The 22,030-nt window shown below is 40.0% G+C and overlaps 1 long non-coding RNA gene across 1 annotated transcript in view; it reads left to right on the plus strand.

Moving 5' to 3' along the window:
• Positions 1-5,611, plus strand: part of LOC309656906 — an 88,467-nt gene extending 82,856 nt beyond the window's left edge. Inside the window, exons 2-3 of the long non-coding RNA XR_014261600.1 lie at positions 1,370-4,955; positions 5,257-5,611. This is a non-coding gene — a long non-coding RNA (uncharacterized lncRNA). The remainder of the gene's footprint in view (positions 1-1,369; positions 4,956-5,256) is intronic.
• The last annotated feature ends 16,419 nt before the right edge of the window (positions 5,612-22,030 follow it).

Consider the following 22,030-nt stretch of genomic DNA (forward strand, 5'->3'; position numbering starts at 1 on the left):
CACACCTGAACCCTCCACTGTGGTTGTTTATGTCCCCCAGACAACTGAGGCTACAAAAAGTGTGAACCTTGACACCTCACATCTGCACAGTGCGTGGCAGTTTCCAAAGGGAGCTCACAGACGTGATCTCATTTGGCTTTTACAAGGTCCCATGGCCTGACGGCAGCAGAGAACACGAGTCACAAGATAGAGGTGGCCTCGGGGCCAGAGTGTGAGCTCCAGGGCAGACTAACCAGAATTTAAAACTCAGCTCAGCCTTTTATTTGCTTTGTAGCCCTGGGTAAGTTATTTTATGTCTCTAAGCCCCAGCTTCCTCATCTTTCAGCCTGGGATAATAATGGTACCCATCCTGCAGAGTTGTGTGAGGGTTGAGGGCATTGGAGAAGCCCAAAGCATTTAGCATAATTCCTGGCACAGGGAATATGTTCAGGAAATGTCAGCTGTTTCAGTTGACCCCTGAACAAGGAAGGAGTTAGTCTACATATAACTTAGAGCTTGGCTCTGTATTTCCAGTTCTTCCATGTCTGTGGATTCAACCGACTGGGACCGTGTAGCACTGTAATATTTACTACTGAAAAATATCTGCTTAACTGGACCTGGGCAGCTCAAACCCACAGTTGTTCAAGGGTAAATTGTATTATTAATAAATATACTGAGCCCACATAAGAGCCGTCTGCAAAAGAGTATCCAACATTAGACGCTAATCTTGTCTATTTATTAACTAGCAGGGACAAAATCCTGAGTTGACAGTGGAATCCAAAGATGCAGATCTTAGCATTTGAAGATAGAGTAATTTGTGAGCAACAAGGCTCAGCACTGTGGATGGGTTTTCTCAGTTGGTCTAGTGATCAAAACTACAGTTATTATTTATAGACCTTATTTAGAAATGGTTGAAGTGTTACTATTCCACTTTTAGCTCTGCATTATTCATAAATACAAGTCATGTTTACAGTGATTGTTTTGCTGAGTTGATTATGCTCTGGGTTTCCGGACTACTAGCTGTTCTGATAACAATAGCTTGATTTGTGTGGCAGCTCATTCTACTTTTCTAAATTTCCTTGCATAGAACTCTGAGAAATCTATGGCAAGGTTTACCTCTTTTCTAAAATGAGCTAACTTTATAGATAAAATAAGAAGTGTGAGAATATATTTTTTAAAGTTTACTCATGCGTTAAAATGTCCTCCATTCTTTTGATCCATGCCTGCTCAGCTCAGGAGGGAAGACTAGACTGAAACAGCTTCAGGGGGAACATGGGTGTCTTTGAGTATGTGCTAGACATCTCTCTTAGACAAGTAATAGTAAGCAAAAAAAACCCAAAAAACTCATGAGCTTCTAAGAACAAATGTTTAATTCTCACTTATTTTACAGGTCAACTGAGAGTTGGTTGTGATTCTGCTCTGTGTGTCACCTTCATTCCAAGGTCCAGCCCACCTGGATCATGTCAATCTAAAGGAAGAAGGAGAAAGCAATGGCAGATCCATGCAATGGCAGAACCACATAATGGTGCAATCACATGGACATCACTGAAGTCTCTACTGGGAAGAGGCAGAGTACATGCCCACTGGCATTTTACAGAAGCAGACCATGTGGCCGAGCCTGCCATCAATGCGTGGCTGAAGTGAATTCACCCATTGGGTGGAACACTGCAAGCCACATGGCAGGAGTAGGTACACACATTCCTCCCACAGAGGGCAACCAATGAGAACACAATCTGCTATACCTTGAGATTTGGTTACTTTGAATGATATTCCTATCTGCAATCTCTTCTGATGGTTTTAGGGCCATTCCCAAGATTTAGAGAGCAGCGTGGAGTGGATTTAAGATATACTCTGGAATAGAATAAGGGTTGGCCAACTCCAGTCCACTCCCATTTTTGCAAGGCCCAAGAGTTCTAATGGTTTTTAAATTTTTAAAGGGCTGTCTTAAAAAAAGGAAAAAGAAGAATATACAACAAAGAACTAGTGTGGCCCTCAAAGCCTAAAATATTATCTGATTCTTCACAATAAAAGCTTTTCAACCCTTGAAATAAAACTAAATTGAGATTGGCCCTAGAACCTTGGTTTCACCTTGACCAGCAATCCACATCTATCCCTGGCAAAATCAACTTCTAGAAGTAACAAATATAATTTTTAAATTAGTGGGTGCTAATCAGTGTAGAGTTATAAACTCCTCCAGAATCTGGAGTCTAGACTCCACAGAATCTGTCCATCCGTATTTCTGGGGTTACATTTGCCACATTGGTTTATAATTAGTTTTTTATATTTCTATGCCCCACAAAGAGACTATACTAATTTCCTTGAAAGAAGAGACTGAAATGTCCCACACTCAGCCCTGGGCTTGACAATGGTGTTTATAAATGTTTTAAGTTGAATTAAATTAAACTACTGACATGACAGAGAACCTTAAGCTACTAACTCCCAATTTCATCATGAATCCCCTTCTGTTGAATAAAATCCTTGCCAGAGTTTATTTACCTGAGAAACAGTCATGGAAATGTCTGTCACTGTAAATCTTCTTTAAATATGTACTCATGGATGACAGAAGGAAGTTATGTTCCCTCCACTACGTTCACAGACATCCATCAGAAACAGCAGAAAGATGAAAAAAGTAAGGAAACTCCATTTTAAGTGAAATAAAGTAAAAGCCTCTCCCCCAAATTAAAATTATGAAGAACAACTGCCAAAAAAATAAAATGTGTCAAAATGAGAAAGCAGTGTAAGAGTTGACATAATTTTCTCAGACCTGGGGCTGTACAGAGTAAGTATCATAATCCTGAAAGAAACACCTGACTAGAGTGACACAGTGGAAGGACATTGGGAAAGCATGGGGAGACTGTTTATCTGCAGAACTGCAGAGCACATGGAGCTGAAAGAGACCCAGACCTTGCAAATACATCAAGTTCAAGGTCAAAAGTCTAGTGTCCTAGCTGAGGGAAACTACTAGACATGACAGAGGGAGGAGCAATCACCAGATCAAAACACAATGTATGAGTTAACTACAGCTGCTGTAACAAAGCACCACAAACCGGGCAGCCTAACAACAGAATTTACTATCTCGCAGTTCTGGAGGCTGGATGTCTGAGATCAAGGTGTCAGCAGGGTTGATTCCTTCTGAGAGCCATGAGGGAAGGATCTGTTCCAGGCCTCCCTCCTTGGCTGGTGGACAGCATCATCGCACCTGCCTCCACGTTCACGTGACACTCATCCCGTGTGTGTGTCTCCTTCTTCACATGGCGTTCTTTTATAAGGACACCAGTCATGTTGGATTAGGGGCTCACCCTTCCGCAGTATGACCTCATTGTAACTAGTTACATCTGCCATGACCCTATTTCCAAATAAGGTCATATTCTGAAGAACTAGGAGTTAGGACTTTACGAATTTGGGGGAAACACAACTAAACCCATAACACACAGAATGACTGAGACTTAGGATACACCATGAGCCACCCCAAGCTCCTGAATAACAAAGGCTGAGGGGAGACAGCCTCCTGGTGCAGAAGTTGCAGTGTTAAATGAGCAGCTATTCAGACGCTATGTCTTAATTCCTTCTGGGAACTGCCCTGGCTCAGTCTCGCGCACCTTTCCCAGCACCTCCCCTCGACTCTGTCACTCCACACACTGGTCTAGTCCGGGGCAAACACAGATAGCACTGGCTCCATTTCAAGATATGAGTCTCACATAAAAAGACTCTTAGCATACGAGTTATGCACATCTATCACTGTAACAAAAACAATGAAGTTAACTTTAAATAACTAACATGTCTTTCATTTTCATGGATGAAGTTTTTTGTTTGAGGCCAAAAAAATATTAATTGAACTATAAGTATGTGAAAATCAATTTTGCTGACTTCCAATAGCACAAGAATTTGGTCAGGAAGTAGCATACTAATTAGTTGTTAAATATTTGTTTTTCTGTCCTTATTGCAATTGAGAAATTACCAGTAGATAAAAGCCAATCTTTCAGAACCTAAAGAAAGCCCAGGCTGTCGTTGAAGGCCTGGCACTTTTCCCATTTTAATGATTTCTGTACCCCCATATCTGTTGGGTTTTAAAGCAGATTAGTCTCCCAAGACACCTTCTTCTCAGTCAGCAGCTTTCAACCTTGAATGCTCATTCAAAGTGAACTGGAGTTCGGAATTAACATATACACACTACTATATATATAATAGATAATCAACAAGGACCTACTGTATAGCACCCAAGGAACGCTACTCAACATTCTGTAATAACATATATGGGAAAAGAATCTGAAAAAGAATGAATATATGTACATGTATAACTGAATCACTTTGCTGTACACCTGACACTAACGCAACATTGTAAATCAACTATACTCTAATGTAAAATAAAAATTAAATTAAAAAAATAACTGGGGGAGCTTAAAAAGTACCAATGCTGGGACCCATTTTCAGAAATTCAGATTTCATTGTCACGAGAAAGGAGGCAGAGTAAAACCAGCATTCATGTTTTTTTAATCTCCTTTGCTTTTTTCGCATATAACCTTTTCTCCATTTTCATTTTTCTATCTTTCTGGGATTCTGCATACTTACTGCCATCCCATATATCTCATAATTTTATATTTTGTAATTTTGTTATTCACTATTAGTTTGCTTTTTTGGGGGGAAACACTTCCCAAATCTAATTTTACAATTTACTAATTCACCTTCAACTGTATTCATTTCACTGTGTTCCACCATTTCTCTTCTTTATTTCAAATATTATATTTTTCCTAATATTTGTTTTTTTCCCATCATTTTATTACAAAAAGTTCCAAACATGCAGAAAAATTAAAAGAATTTTACAAGGAACACATGTACACACCAAACCTAGATGCTACCATTAATATCTTACTATACCTGCCTTTTCACATGCTAGCCCTCTTTTTTTTTCTTGCCACATTTGAAAGTAAATGACACACATCCATATACTTCCCCCTAAATATTTCAGCATCACATCAGTATTTTTAACAATCTTTTTTTTTTTTTTTTAATTTATTTTTGGCTGCGCTGGGCGTCTGTCTCTGCGCAAGGGCCCTCTCCAGTTGCGGCAAGCAGGGGCTACTCCTCGTCGCGGTGCACGGGCCTCTCACTATCGCGGCCTCTCTTGTTGCGGAGCACAGGCTCCAGACGCGCAGGCTCAGTAGTTGTGGCTCACGGGCCTAGTTGCTCCGCGGCATGTGAGATCTTCCCAGACCAGGGCTCGAACCCGTGTCCCCTGCATTGGCAGGCAGACTCTTAACCACTGTGCCACCAGGGAAGCCCAACAATCTTTTCTGAGTAATTCTTAGGTTCAGCCAGGTTTGAGAACCATTGGGGATCTTAGCAAACTATGTTCCTTCCCAGCTCTTAGTTTCCTGGCTTGTGGTGCTCAAAGGGTTTAAGAAACTTCATTCTCCACTTGCTCCTGAGAAATCCTCTTATACAGTAAGTCCCCTACATATGAACAAGTTCCATTCTGAGAGCACATTCGTAAGCCCAATTTGTTCGTAAGCCCAGCAAAGTTAGCCTAGGTACCCAACTAACACAATCATCTATATAGTACTGTACTGTAATAGGTTTATAATACTTTTCACACAAATAATACATAAAAAACAAACACAAAAATAAAGAAAACTTTTTTTAATTAATTAATTTATTTATTTTTGCTGTGTTGGGTCTTCGTTTCTGTGCGAGGGCTTTCTCTAGTTGCGGAGAGTGGGGGCCACTCTTCATCGCGGTGCGTGGGCCTCTCACTATCGCGGCTTCCCTTGTTGCAGAGCACAGGCTCCAGACGCGCAGGCTCAGTAGTTGTGGCTCACGGGCCCAGTTGCTCCGCGGCATGAGGGATCTTCCCAGCCAGGGCTTGAACCCGTGCCCCCTGCATTGGCAGGCAGATTATCAACCACTGCACCACCAGGGAAGCCCAGAAAACATTTTTAATCTTACAGGACAGTACCTTGAAAAGTACAGTAGTACAAAAAACAGCGGGCGCTTGGTAGCAGTACCAGCTACATCACTGCTGCTTTTACACTTGCTTCCGGACATCCTGGGCTTGAAATAAAGATACTGTACTACTGTAATCTATAGAGTACTGTACAGTAAAGTACATAAAAGCACAACTGTTTGTAAAGGATGCACGCACATGACAATGTACACCAGACACGTGAACTAACTTACGTGATTGGACACGCGAACGCACGTTCACATCTTTGAAAGTTCGCAACTTGAAGGTTCATATGTAGGGGACTTACTGTAAAGCCTAGTAGGTACAAACTATTAGATATAAAATAAGCTGCAAGGATGTATTGTACAACACGGTGAATATGTAGCCAATATTTTATAATAATTATAAATGGAGTATAGCCTTTAAAATTGTGAATCACCTGTAACATATAATATTGTACAGCACCTATACTTCAATAAAAAATAAATTAATATATTTTTTAAAATTTTAAGAAGGCTTTTTTAAGAATCAGACAAATGAGAGAGTCTAAGTTCAACATAAGGTAAATACAAGCTGAGAGATCAATATGATGCGAAACTCCAGAAAAAAAGACAAAACAAAAATGAAAACAATGTCACGTACGCTGCTTAGACTGGTAGCAAGTAAAAAGGGACGGAAATAATCATATCACTTCAAGTCAGTTTGTCTTTCAACTGATGGATTTTCTCTGGATATTTTGGTAACAAGAGAAAGGTTCTTTTTGAGGCACTTTGATTTGATTGACTCACTGTGGCCTAAAAGGGATTCTCTCCCCCAGTCTCTGCAGTTGCCTTTTAGCACAGTCAACTGTCACCACTGCCCCTGCCCCAGGCCCAATCCAGCTTCCCTCTGGTCCTAACAGTTACCTAAATCTTAAGGATTTACTGAAAGTCAATAAAATAATTTCAGGGACCCCCCTTTCCAAGACGGCTAAATGAATACCCCCAATTACCTGTAAGGAGTGAATTGATTTAGTGGTCTTGGCCCTAAAGCAAAACATGCATTTGGATGAGTTAACAGCATCTTACCATGTTTGCTCTTCTCGTTGGTGTATCCAGAGTTACTGCTGAGTAAAATTGCCTAAGGACTTCCTGCATACCCTTTGTTAATTGATCCCGGAAGTTCAATCTTCTAATAGGCAAAAAGAGAACACACGTGAGAGATAGGAAATCGTATGTTTACTGAATTCTACCGGCATCAGTGTTCTAAGAGGTCGTGCACCTCATCTGTGAACGGTCAACGGGATCTGGCTGAAAGTTTTCACCATAGCCTCAGGTTTATTAAACATATTACAGTATAATGAGAGAATGCTGTCATGTAGAAGTTCAACTCACATCAAAATAAGTGTTCTTACTCTTATGCTTCCTTTCTTTTTCAAGAATACTATTTGTTCTAAACTTTGTGAGATTTTCCAAACAATCAAATCACATATTTGAATAGTCAGTGTTTGCTAAACACTAACATTTCTGCTCTTCTGGAAGTAAGAACAAGTTCCTTTCAAGAAGTTCAAAAGATGTCACGTGTATGCACACATCTATTATCACCTAATTACTGCACATTAAATACTACTACCCTTTTTATATTCTAAGCAAACACTGAGGGGAAAAATTAACTCGTTAATTTCTGGCATTATTTTATTATGGGCATATTTTTATTCTCTAGCAACCAGCTCTACAAACTTCCAAGCCAGTTTTCTTCCCAGTAAGCAGGTAAATGGCTCAGGCTCCCTTCTGTGATAAAGGAAGTTGAGTGAAAGCGCCATTCTCACTTTATGTGACTTCACATTGCACAGAGAACGGTGCGTTGAAGATGGTGGCAGGGTTGGAAGTATTCTTCCTTCTGATGTGTCTCCCGGGTGCTTTGATCTTCTGAACACCAGGGCCTGGCTGGCAAGTGGTGGAGGAAGAGTAGACTACATGGGCCAAGCGTGGGGTCCTGAGTGACTCCATCCCCCTTCCCCTAGACCCCCCTCTTCCAGAAGAACAGGCCTCCAAAGAGAAGACCCTGCGGGGGAGGAGCTCTCTGAAAGGAGAAACTGCAAAGAGAAAGAAAAGAAGGAGGAGTCAGGTGAAAATATTTGAGGGCCTCATAAGGTAGTAATTATTAACTTGGGCTTCTTGATTTAATAATATGTGCTGGCCCTGTCAACAACACTGTTACACTAGAATTCCATGTGTTTAAGCCTGCAAGATGCAAACAAGAGTTTGCAGGCCTGTGGATTTCATTTTTATTCACCCCTCTGAGGTAAACATTTTACTTTGAATGAAGCTAAAATTCTTCCCGGTTAATTCAGAGCATGTTATTAGAAGTCTTATTCAACATGGCATCTTCTAGAAGCATGGGGCTTTACAAGGGGATGATTCACATTCAGCCAACGCCAGCTCACGTTCATTTTCTTAATTGATCCCATTTTACAAATGGGGATTTGAAATATGGAAAGAGTTCAGATGGCTTGTTTACATATCAGAATCAAAGAGAAAGGCTGTCTTCCATCTATCTATACTCCTCACACATCTTCTGAGGTTTAGTGAATGGATAAAATAAAATTTTCTTACTGTCACAAGCAGGGATCAACCCAATTAACTCTTTTTATCTAAAATTTTAAAAGGTTTCTTTCATCAAAGACAACTCAACCCCATTCCAACCCAATCCACACTGGTTACCTCATGAAATACATTTTTTAATTTAATGTGTATATATATATATATATATATAAAATCATGATATAGACAGAACAGTCTGATTAAGCATAACTTAATTAAGCTGCTTTAGCTTTATGAAATAGGGAAGAATTTCTTTTAAGGAACCACACGTTAAAATGGGAACACAGTCTTTGTTTAGTCTAAGGCGGAGGGGAATTCAACAAAAAATGGATCCTGAGCTGATAGCATCCAGATAATTGTGTAAAAGGTGGCTTTGCACTGTACGGGGTCCAGGATGATCTGGGAGGGAAGCCTTGGTTTCCTCTTTCTGCTGAGTAAGAGTCTAGTGCTTCAGAGCTCAGCCCCAGACGCGGAAGGGAGATCTTATCTCGGCCCTCGGAAAAGCTCCATTGTTACTGTGGCCCTCATTTCCTTAATGCCGGAAAGAAAAAGAAATAACATTTAAAGTTCATTCTGGCTTGTCAGCTGTTAGGATCCTAAAGTTAATCCCTTACAAAGATTTTCTGAATTTATGGAAACATTTCTAAGGATGGAAGGCTGGTCCAGGAACTCTAACGAATCTGGAATCCCCCAATAAGATGCTAGTCTCTCAGTTACCTAGTACCACTGGTTGTACTTGTATTCACAAGTTCTCAATTAATGTAGGACCTCTATACCATTTATCACTCCTGCTGATAAAATAGGACATTAAACCTTTCCACAAGGTTATGGAAAGCTTTCTTTAATTCGGTATCTATACGACTGATTTCCAGTTTTATTGAATTATCAAATAATACTGCTTCTAAAACTTCCACTTGTTGGAATTTATTGTTTTCTCTGCGGTCAATTACCCTATTGAGTTCTGTAAATGTCCATAGTCATAAAAGTCATATTCTGTAGGATATAAAGTCATATATATATATATATATATATATATATAATGTTGATGGTGTTTGTTGTATTTTTCAAACTCTATTCTTCCTTATTTTTTATCTGCTTGGTCTATTAAACTCTGAAAGAGATATATTAAAATCTCCCAGAGCAATTTTTTGTTTTTAAGTTTTCTTTATACATCTATTAGTCTTTGCTTTATATTCAGCTTTTATGTTGTTTTGGCATAAAGGCTCATAACTTTAATATAATTCTTCTGGCTCATATTTTTTTCATTAAATATTATTTCTCTTTGCCCCATTTAATATGTACAGATATATGCTTTCATTGAAGCTCTATAGTTTCATATCTCATTTTAAAACCTTTGACTAAATGACATGAGAGTTTAAAAGGAGCTCTGTTTTCCCTGACTTATAATGGACAAAGGCTGGAAAAGATATGGAAAAATTGAGAGTTACTATGTTAAGGAAGTCGATTATGAGTTAATTATTCTTTAAATCCACTTCTATTTATTCTGATTATAATTGTGTGATCAACTAAAATCATTTGCAAATTAATTGAATAATGTTCTGGTTTCCAGTCAATGTTGACAGAGAAAAGGTAAAAGCGATTGTCCCCAAATAGAAAATTTACCTATTGCCACCTCCACCTTCCCCGCCATCTGTTCCTCAACAAACAATATAATTTTGAAAATAAAGTAGGTGTGTCTGGCTACTGCCTCTGGGCAATAATTAATTTTGCTCAGAACGACCCTTATCCAGTCACCTGTATTGTTTTCCAGAAGGTGTGGAATCATCAAAATTCTAAATGAGTTGGAGGAAGAAGGCACACGTGTCATTCTTTGGCTGCTTCTCAATGACCTCTTTCCTGTTTGAGGAACACCATGACTTAGGTGTAAAAAGGCTGGAGCAAACATACGTTTTTGTAAATGTTAGAAGCAGGAATTTGAGAAATACCTCATAGACCAGAAGCTGCAAGGCATTCTTTCAGCCGATCCTGGTAAATCATCCCGGTAACTCAAAGGTATTTTGCATCTTGCCTTGCCTTTCTGAGCTATTGAATAATCTCTGCTGCTGTCCCAAACAACCGAAGAATTTTGTCAGAACCAAGCCGGCCTCTCCCATCTTTTAGGCAAAGAACCTAGCTAGGTTAGCGTAAGATTTCCAACATTCTGCTGCCCTTGAAACGGCAATAAACACTTTTCTACTCATTGTATACGTAGGCAGGGGCAATCAAAGCAATTCTGTCTGTAAAGGACCCTTCATCACTTTTGGTGACAGCTGGACGGAAGTCTTTAGAAACTTCTCTCAGAGGGTGTAGCAGGATGTCGAAGGAATTGAAACTTATAGCAGGAATCTCCACTGTGCCAAGTTCACACATGGCTGAAAGATGTTTAATCCCTAATCAAGCAAATAGGAACAAGATGGTCAGAGGGCCTGCCGAGGATACCCATCCTATTACTTCAGACTTAGCTCCCTACATTTCTCCAAGAAGTAGAGAGGCCGCTTTTTATTTTTATATTTTTTTAACTGCATACCAAATAGGAATGTTCTAGACACAGATCACCTAGGGAGGCAAAACACAGACAAGAAAGAAATGAATGCTCAAGCAATGATAATGTAATTTTGTGTGTCTGTTCTCTTACATAGACCTATAGCAAGGAAAGGACTGCCCTGAACCCTCAGTCCATCAAGAGGTTTTATTTGATTACACAAAACTTCCATTCTGAGAGGCAATTTTTTTCTTCAATTAAGGAAGGATAGTTACCAATTCCTTTGCATCCATTTCTCTCCATATTTGATGCCCAATCTGCTTCCCAAATGCAAAAAGGGAGAAAAAAATCCTGGGTGGTTGCTAATTCTGGAGAAGGAAGTAAATCTCAGCAGAGTGAAGAGAGTACAATCCACAATCAATGCTGTTGAAAGAAATCCATTTCTGGTCAAGCAGACACGCCACAGAACTGGAGGAGGTGGTGATCAGTCTGTGATATGCGTGTGCTTTTCATTTAAATTAAACTATGCCTTCCTGGGTCAAGCCAGATCCAAAGTGTTCAGAGAAAGTAGAACTTCAAGTGATATTTTGAGTCCAAACAGAAACAGGAAATTCCATTGACCTCTAGAGAGAGAATAAGTTCCCTTGAGAAGTTCTCACTTAGTTTTCCATATTGAATGAGTTCTGGATGGTTCGAATGACATACTGAAACACATGTGAACAATCTCAACATATCCTTAACGTTGAGTAAGTTCAAAGAGCCTGGAATTATTTTAAGACTTGGCATATATTGCACTGCAGACGGGCAAAGTTAGCTTCTAAAATCAAAGAAAAGATGAAAGTGATTATTAATATTATTTATGAGATCCTGCCCGCTAGAAAAATTCAACCATTAAAATCATTTTATTAAGCATAATATTTTGAAGTTCCTTATTAAAATAAATACACTGTAAGTCACACAAGGTAGCGTATATTACCACCCAGAACTGTAAATGGTCTAACCAGGTTAATTACCTATCACTTAACAGAATGGAAATGAGGTAAAGGAGAGAAGAGAACTAACATTTATTTAACTCTTTCTATGTGCCTCCCTTCAGCTAAGTTCTTTCTGCAACTTCTTTCATTGCCTTCTCATAACATTTTGATTAAATATATATTATTAGGTTTTAATTTTTACAGTTAAGGGAAATGAGACTTAGAGATATTAAGTAAGCTGCCCACAGCTTTGCATCTAAGAAGAATCTGGTTTGAATCGAGGTCAGTCTGATTCCAAACCCTGCCAGGTTAGTATTCATCTAATGTTTGAAGGAGGAAAGGAATGTGAAAGAAATAGAGCAGCACTGCCCAATAGAAATAGAATTCGGAGCACATATGTAACTGTAAATTTTCTTGGAGCCACATGGAAAAAGTGAAAAGAAGCAGGTGTGATTAATTTTAGTCATGTATTTTATTCACAGCAATGTATCTAACATATTAGCATTTCAACCTATAATCAGTATAAAAATTATTAATGAGAGAATTTACATTCTGATTTTTCATACTAAGACTTTGCAATCCAGTATATAGTTTATATTTGTAAGTCATCTTCATTCAGACTAACCACTTTTCAAGTGCTCGACAGTCCCATGTGGCTAGTGGCTTCCATATTAAACATCGTCACCCTAAAGCAATGAATGATTCCTTGCAGATTTATACCATTCACAGATTTGATCATTATAAATTTTGCCTTCACCTAAATTGCTTGTGAAAATTTTGACCAAGACAAGTTCCTCAAAGGTTAAACTTAAGAGTTACCATATGACCCAGGGATCTCACTTTTAGGTATAGACCCAAGAGAAATGAAACAAAGCAAAACCATTTCAGAGAGAAATGAAGACATACTTCTACACAAAGATTTGTATACAGATGTTCATACCAGCATTATTCAAAATAGTGAAAAAGTGGAAAAAACCCAAACGTTCATCAACTGATGAATGGGTAAGTAAAATGTGGTATATTCATAGAACAGAATATTATTCAGCAATAAAAAAAGTACTATGTGCTACAACATCAATAAACCTTAAAAATATTATGGTAAGTGAAAGAAGCCAGTCACAAAACACGTGTCATATGATTCCATTATATGAAATATTCAGAATAGGCAAATTTATAGAGACTAGAAAGTGGTTGCCTGGGGCTGGGGAGGTTGGGAGCTTATGGGGAGTGATAGCTGATGGGTTTACGGTTTTTTTTGCAGTGATGAAAATATTCTAAGATTGATGGTGGTGATGGTTGCACATGTATGTGCAAACCGTTGCCTTGTGCAATTTAAATGGGTAAATTATGTGGTACATACATTATATCTCAACGAAGTTGACATATAAATAAATAGAATAAATAAAAAACTCATCTGAACTCTCAAAAAAATTGAGAACAAGGCAAAGGCTTAAATGGAAGTTTCTAACTAGATATTTATCTGCTAATCAATTATCATTAGATATGATGTTCCTAAAACTACTAGTTCTCCCACCTCCCACTTCAATCCCATGTTCCTGGTGTTGTCTTCAAGGAGAGAATTCATCCAACAAACCTCTAGGAAGGACCATTTGGGAGCCAAGCACTTTGTTAGATGATCAAGATAAGACCCCTGTCCACTAGAGTTTGTGATCTAGAGAGCTGACATGGAAATGAATAAATATAAACCACACTGAACAGTTCTATGGTGGAGAATCTATACAGAGCATCATAGGATGCTCATAGGAGAATAAGGTAAATGGAGCATTTCCTGGACCTACCAGGCAGTGATCCTACCAAAGGGGTTGATTAAAATAATTTGTCATAGCTTATTTTTAGCGATATGACACTAAGTCACCAGCACTTCATTTTCTTTCTAAGCACTCTTAAGAACAAATCACATCTAATTTTTTTTTCAGAATTTTGACAAGACTCCTCATCATGCTCATTGTTTCAACATATTCCAGATTCCAACTCCTCCCTCTTTTTAAAAATAGGGAAAATGTTTGGCAGCTCCAGTCTTGAGGATTTTTCTCATTGCCTGATGATTTCTCAATCAAAGGAGTTTGGTAAACCAAGAGCTGTCAAAATCCAACTTGACATGTGTGCACCAGGAAACACATTCACAAGTGTTTTTAGCAGTGTTTTTCATAAAAGAAACAATACAAGTATTTATCAACAGAATGTAACTCATTGTTTTCCATACCACGGAATATTGCACAGCAGCAAAAATGAATAGATCAGTTTTCGTGTGTCAACGTGGCTGAATTTCCAAAAATAATATTGAGTCAAAGAAGCAAATCATGCAGTAGTTTTTCATATAAAGATCAAAAAGCAGGCAAAGCTAAATACACGATTTCCTGATACAGTCACATTATGGCTATACATACACACACACAATAAAAAGTAAGGGTGTGATTAACACAAAATTCAGGACAGTGGTCATCTGGGGGGTGAGGGCAGGAATGGGTACGCAATCCAACTGAATCACACAGGGAGCTTCGTGGGTACCAGCGATGCTCCATTTCTTGGCATAGATAGTGATTTAAAAGGTGTTCCTTGATTTTGTTGTTTAAACTATCCGTATACAATTTCACATACTGCTTGTATATCTTACAATGTTTTAAATTATGAAAACAAACAAGCAAACTATAACAGAATACCAACAATTCTGTGGCGTTACACCAAAAAGGAAATAACAGATCTACCCTCTGGCTGGTGAAGCAGGTTTCCATAGGCATCTACCATTTTATGTACCTATTTTTTTCTGGTTTGTTAGTTTGTAATAGATCCTGCATTAACTGGATCCTGAAATTCAATGCTTCTTAAAATATATAGATGCCTTTGTCCTCAAGGAGCTTTAGAGTCTGGCAAGACATCTGAGATAAAGCACTCCTGGAACCTCCAGAGGGCTGCCAGGGCGCAAGCGCGCTCCTCCTGCCTCATCCCGCGTCTGGTTTACAGCGCGATCAGACCACCCCCAGTGAAAGCGAGGTCAGGGAAGCAAGCGGAAGATGTGCTCTGAGGCCTGATAGCTTCATGTACTAAGTCTGTATCCTTGGACATCAAACACTACCAAAGGTGGGGAGTGGGGTGGGGGCGGGTCATAGTAGTCCCTTGGGCAAACACTAATGGAAGAAGCCTAATCTGCCCACTCATCATGCTCATAGATCACGCTTGCAGACACCTGCCTGGACGGACGCCTGGAAGAGACTTTGGCTCAGGACTTGCCTTCTCATCTAGTAAGCTGGTTTATCTGAAGTCCACTAACAGCTACGAGATTAAAAGGAATGGACAGTAGCCACTGACTCCAAGACTATTCTCTGGCAAACCAGCCAGACAGATTCTCAGTGCCAATTACTGTATAGTCAGTTCTAAACCCAGCAGTAACCACATCAGTTTCTGTCTCCAGCTATATTCAGGTGTCTACTCTGCAAGAAGTAATACGTTTACCCGTTAGATCTCCACCTAAGGAGAACAACGAAAGCTTTTAACTATGCCACAGTCACTCACTCTCCCAAAAGGATATATTAGAAAAGATAGAAAGGTGAAGAAGACATTTAAGAGACTCTAAATTTTTTTTAAAAATAAAATTAAGGTGTCTTTTCTTAAAGCAAGTTTGCACAGGTATGCAGGTCAGCAGTCTCCAAAGGTCAGCCATCCTGGAATGACTGTCCCAGAATGAATTCCCAACTCAGCGGTCTTGCTGACCACAGGATTCTCTGCCCTTTCCGCTGAGCCTGCCTGAATTTGCTCAGCCATCCCTCCATTCCTGCTGGAATCCGGGACTGGCCCCAAGGCCAGAATGGGGTTAACAAAGGGGAAGTGGAAACATTTGTACAAGTGTCCCTATACCTTTCTCCTCCCCCATTCCCGGAAGTTCTCCCATTTCCATCTCTTTTCTCCTGCAAAGGTGAGCTGTGGATTATCACCACCCGGGAACTAACCCCTTTAGTTAGGCCCTCCTTCTCACTCTGTAGTGCTGTTCTGCATTTTGTACAAAGTAACTTAGATCTCTCCTATTTTCCTCAAAGTATTGATTCTCAACAAAAAGGCATCAGGGTAGAGATAGGATAAAACAGCCATGCCCATCAAGCAGGATCATTTGAGGGATGTATTTAATTTAATGACCTACTCCAGATTCTGATGGGTGTGGTCTATCCTTCAGATTGAGTGCTTGGGAATAGAAAAAAAGATTTAAAAATTTTTAATGTGATTTTTATGTCTAGCTAAATGGTCGTGATTTTCACCTGCATTTGATTTTGTCCTATCCCGTAAGCTGGTGGTTCTTACAATTGCCCAGATAGATTTAAAAAAATATAAAGACCACTGTCCCAACCTCATCCTGAGATTCTGGTTGAATTGGTCCATGGTCAGGTCTCAGGACCTGTGGTTTTTTGAAGGTCTCCAGGTTTTTTCAAAAGCATGACCAGTGTTGAAAAATCACCATTTAGAGGCCAAGTGAAGACATGGGAAGATGAAATGGAGCCATAAACCAGAGATTTTACTGAAGATGTTTCTCTATTTATGTTTAAATTTGGGGAGAGGAAGAGGGGAAGAAAGGGCACCTTACTGAATATCAAAATGACCTCTGTGTTATAGAACGTGGAGCCTGCACTTGTGGGAAAACCTGAACTGGCGTTTGATCCCACCAGCCACTTAGCAGCTGTGTAACCTTGGACTAAGAAAGAAAATACAATGTGACTGGTGTGTTGAGTTAAGACTAAGAAGTGCCACTAACCAGAGTTAGGAGACCTCTCCCATCTCCCAACATGGTAGAGAGCGCAGAATAATGATTAAGCTTTGGAATCAGTTGGACCTGAGTCCCGGTCCAAGTTCTGATTTTTATCCACTATGACCTTGGGTACACTACCTACTCTCATCTGTAAAACTGGAACTTTGATGGTAACTGTCTCCTAGGGTTCTAGTGAGAATAAAATCAGATAACACACTTGAAGAGATGACAGCCCCTGGCACATAGTAAATGTTCAGTTAATAGCAGCTTATTCAATCAAATACAATCGAATTGCTGCCCTCCCATCCCACCCAATTCCTCACTCCAGAATGCAGTATGGTGAATGAGAGAATGTCAAAATATGGAGTTAATTGACAAATAGAACACATGTTCTTAGTTGATTAGAGAATGAAACTATTTATTTATTCACTGACAATGTTTGACCAACATTTATTCAGCATCAAGTACCACTTTAGATCTATTCTAAGGGTACCATTGTGATGCTACTATTCTCATAGAATCTTAGTCCATTCGGGCTGCTGTATCAAAATTACCATAGACTGGGTGGCTTAAACAACAAACATTTCTTTCTCACAGTTCTGGAGGCTGGGAAGTCCTAGATCAAGGTGCCTGCAGATTCAGTGTCTGATGAGATCCCACTGCCTGGTTCATAGATGTCATCTTCTCTCATACATGGTGTATGAGGGCGAGGGAGCCCTCTGGGGTCTTGTTTACAAGGTCACTGTCCCATTCATGCAGCCTCTACCCTCATGCTAAGCCTCTACCTTCTTGCTAATACCATCACAAGGGGTGTTAGGATTTCAACAGATGAATTTGGGGGCAACTCAAACATTCAGTCCACAACACATAGCCAGACACGTTACAGATGAAGAAATGAGGTTGATTATGGAGCCCAAATGTTGAAGTTGGAATCTGGACCCAGATCTTCTAACTCCAAGGCTGTACACTCTTCCTCAGTGTGCACGTCTGGTCTCATGGTTTAAAAAAAATTTTTTTTAACATCTTTATTGAAGTATAATTGCTTTACAAGTTGTGTTAGTTTCTGCTGTATAACAAAGTGAATCAGCTTTACGTATACATATATCCCCATATCCGCCCCCCTTGTGTCTCCCTCATGGTTTTAAATATTAATATGTTTATGTGCTCCAAACAAATATCTCCAGCTCAGACTTTTTTGAACGTTCAACTCATATATCCAACTGTGTTTTCGATACTTGTAGTGGAATATCTAATAATTGTCTCAAATTTAATGTACACAAAACTGAGCCCCTGATAACTCTCCCCCTTCCTCCAACCAACCAACTCCTCTCAGAGTCTTCATCAATGTTAGTAAACTGTGAAAGGTAGCAGAATATGCCACCCCAAAATATGACTGTAGGAATTAAAGACATGCCACCCCCAAATATGCTGTTTTGGGATAGAGACTATTTTGAGCTATAGCCACTTGAAAAAGAGCAAGTGCAGGGAGAGGCTTTCTCTGAACTCCCCTTATCTGCCTAAAGACAGATCCTCCAAAAGAAACTCAATTGTCATAATTCCTTCCTGGAGAGTTTCATCAGAGAAGACTGAGTCTTATCACAGGAGAGGAAACTGGAAGTCCACACTACATCCAAACGGACTCGGTCACAATCTATCATGTCCTCCATCTATGCTTCTAAGGATCCCTTTGTCTTTTCTAAAAATCATTCACTCTCAACTAAGAGACCAACATCCTCCCTCCCCTTTCCTTATTAAGACGGTATTTAAGCCTGAATTCCAAAACCATCTCTTTGAGTTATTCACTTACCCTTGGTTTTTCCCACATATGCATGAGGTACACATGTTAGTAAACTTGTTTTTCTCTTGCTTATCTGTCTTTTCTTACAGGGGGTCTTAGCCTAGAACTCGGAAGAATTCTTACAGGTGCTCGGGCAGAACCTCGGGACTCATCTTTGACTCCTCTCCCACACCCCACATCTAATATGTCAATGAATCCTGTAAACTCTCCTGAAAAATAAATACAGAATCTGACCACCATCCACCTCCCCCACTGCCACCTCCCTGGTCCAAGCCATCACCATCCCTTGTCTGTATAATTCTAGTCCCCTTACTGGGTTCAGGCTTCTACCCCTGTCACCCAGCGATGCATTTTCGACCCTGAAGTCAGAGTGATCCTGTTAATACGTCCGTCAGATCACACCTTCCTCTGGTCAAAACTGTCCAATAGCTTCCCATCTTATCCCATGACCTGTGCGTGCTTGCCCCATTCTTCCCTCTCTGTCTCCCTCCTAATCCTCCTCCCTCACTGGCTCCACCTCACTGAGTGCACTTTCCTCTCCTGTTTCTCCCTTTGCATCTGCTGTTCTCTCTGCCTGGGATGCTCTCCCCCATCACCCTCAAGGCTGGATCTCTCTCTCCTTGAAGTCTTGATCCACGTCAGTGGGGCTTCCCTGAGCACTCCATCTAAAATTGCAAACCACCTCCACCCCATCCTTTTCCCCTGCCCTGTTATCCTGAAGGGGATCAGAATATGCCACCCCAAAATATGTCACTTGGGCATAAGGATTAGTTTGAGCTGAAGGCAACTGAGAAAAAGCAGACACAGGGGTGCCCCTGTGCCCCTGGACCAGGGAGAGGAGAAGAATCCTTCTCACCAGAGATGACACCAAGACTAATCTGAGGAACAGACTTTACTAAATAAGCCTGTCTACCATGAGCTTCCCCCCTAGACTTCCAAAACTTCCGCCTTTCCACAATTTATTGGGCCTAGAAGCCCCAACCCCCTTTCCTTTGTGTATTCAGTTCTCCACAATTTATCATCCTTTGTTAAAACAGTATATAAGGGACTTCCCTGCTGGTCCAGTGGGTAAGACTCTGCGCTCCCAATGCAGGGGGCCTGGGTTCGAGCCCCGGTCAGGGAACTGGATCCCGCATGCATGCCGCAGCTAAGAAGTCTGCATGCTGCAACTAAAAAAGATCCCGCATGCCACAACTAAAAAAAAAAAAGACAAATCCCACACGCTGCAGCAAAGATCCCGCACGCTGCAACTAAGACCCGGCACAGCCAAAATTAATTAACTAATTTTTTAAAAAACCAACAGTATATAAGCCCCTGAGTCTAACCCTTGCTTGGGTTTTTTACTGCTTTTCTGTGAAGCCCCCATGCATGTAAAATGTAAAATATTAATAAAACTTGGATGCCTTTTCTCCTGCTAATCTGTCTTCTGTCAGTTTAATTCACAGACCCCATTTACTGAACCTAGAGGAAAATATTTTTTCCTCCTCTACAATTACTTCTAATGTCCCATATATTTTTCTTGTTTATCTCGTTTGTGGTATGTCTCCACACACTGGAATGTAAGTTCTATGAAGGCAGAGATCTTTGCCTATTTTGATCACTACTGTCTCCTCAGCACCTGGAAAATTGCCCAGCATGCAATATATGTTTAATAAATATTGGTTGATGAATGAATAAATACATGAATGGAGTACTTTCCCCTACCAACTGTGCCTAGGAAGGCAGCCATGTGAAAACTCTAGAATGCTGATGTGAAGAATTTTACAGTCAGAAAAATATTCATAAACATCGATGCAAGTAGCCAAGAAGGCAAAAGTATGGGAAATAATTCAGAACATTGACCTAGAAGTGAGAAGGGATATTTGTATCCTTGGTACCATGCCACTGGGCAGAGGCTCAAGCTTCTTAGGAAATGGCGATAATAACTGAAGTTTCTGTAAGAATCCTTAACTATAGAAAACACAGTCTCCAGAAACAAGGCATTAAGGCAATATCTACCAAAGTATTTTTTAGAGAGTAATTTGGTCACTTAGCTGAACTCAAAGAATAAGATGAGAACATCGAAATGATACTTGGTCTAGGACAAAGTTCAAGATGTATTTGGGCCAAAGGGTCATCCTACTACTAGGGGAATCCCCATAAATTGCCAAAGCTGGGGCTCTAGCCAGCAGTTAATCTTTCCTGGATTAACTCCAGGAAAATGTTCCGTTGGTGCTTTCCAACCACGCCCACTACTACACTGCGCCCTCCATAAACCCCAAATGCCACCTTTTATTCATGCCAATTTTTATATTTTTGAAAAAGGCTTTCGCAAACCAGTTTAGAAAGAGGGAGAAAACCAATGTTAGGGAAGGAACTCTCCCTCCTGTCTGCTTCCTCCAGGACTGTAAATTCCCGATACCTGGCTTGACTCTCAGGCAGAAGCTCCAGAACTTTTCTGTTTCAAAGCAGAGAAGACTTAGCTTCTGGCTGTTTGTAAATCCCTCCCATACCTCCTATAAAAGAATAGATCATGCATATCAGTTCTTGGTGTTGTCTTCTCATGTAGAAGGAATGATCCTCAATATGCAATGTATCTATTTGTATAATATTTCCCCACTTGGGAAATTGCCTGGAGTCCCACCCCATTTGGACTTCCTTTGTAATTTAGCTACCCCATTTCCCTGAGGTTGAAAGGCGAGAAACACAACCTTTGATTTTTCTCCTCTTTCTTTCACATTTGTTTCTTCCTCTCAGAGTGGAATCTCATTCAAATCATAGTGACCCGGGAAACCAGTTTAGCAAGATTGTTTTTCCCTTTGGGGATTCCTGGATGCCTTGTGGAGCTGAACTAGTAGTAGCCCAGCTTAGTGGCTGCAGGTGGGACATTTACTGAATAAACTCAGAAGACTCAGCGTAACAGGTCAGGCTGTCTGGAGATCGGCAAATTCATGGGATCAACCTCCAATTCTCCAACACATCTGTTACTTGTCTGCTTTCACTAGAATAGCCTTTCTCTGCATCAGTATGGGGACAGCCTGTTTGCCAAGGTAAAGGTGACTACGTTCATCTCTTCATAACCAATACTCTGGTGAATATGAAAATTGTTACTCCTTCCCCCGCTGGGTTAAAGCAGGAGGTTCCTACTAAATTTAATTGAACTAAACTAAACTAAACCCACTCAATGGCTTTTTATCATCCAAACTATCCAGGAAAATGGTATCATTTTAATCTAGTAAAATGATCAATATCTCTGGTTTCTTCTCACCATTTTACTTAACTAGTTCAGAATTGCAGATATTAGGAAGAAACTTTCTTTTCAGTTGCATTTTCCTATTTCTTGGGGGTTATTGCCAGTCATGACTGCTAAATAGTTGAATATTTCAATATTGCTTTTAAAACTTCCTCTTAACCTGCTCAAGTGAGATGAATGATTTCTTTTTATCCTAGTATTTAAAGAGACCCACTCTGAAATATTTTAATAGTACCGACGTTAGATTTCTCAATCTTATTGTTAACATTATCAACATCAGTCTGCTTTA

This window comes from Balaenoptera physalus (genome assembly GCF_965194825.1).
Source record: "Balaenoptera physalus genome assembly, chromosome: 3".
In the NCBI taxonomy this organism is placed as follows: Eukaryota; Metazoa; Chordata; class Mammalia; order Artiodactyla; family Balaenopteridae; genus Balaenoptera; species Balaenoptera physalus.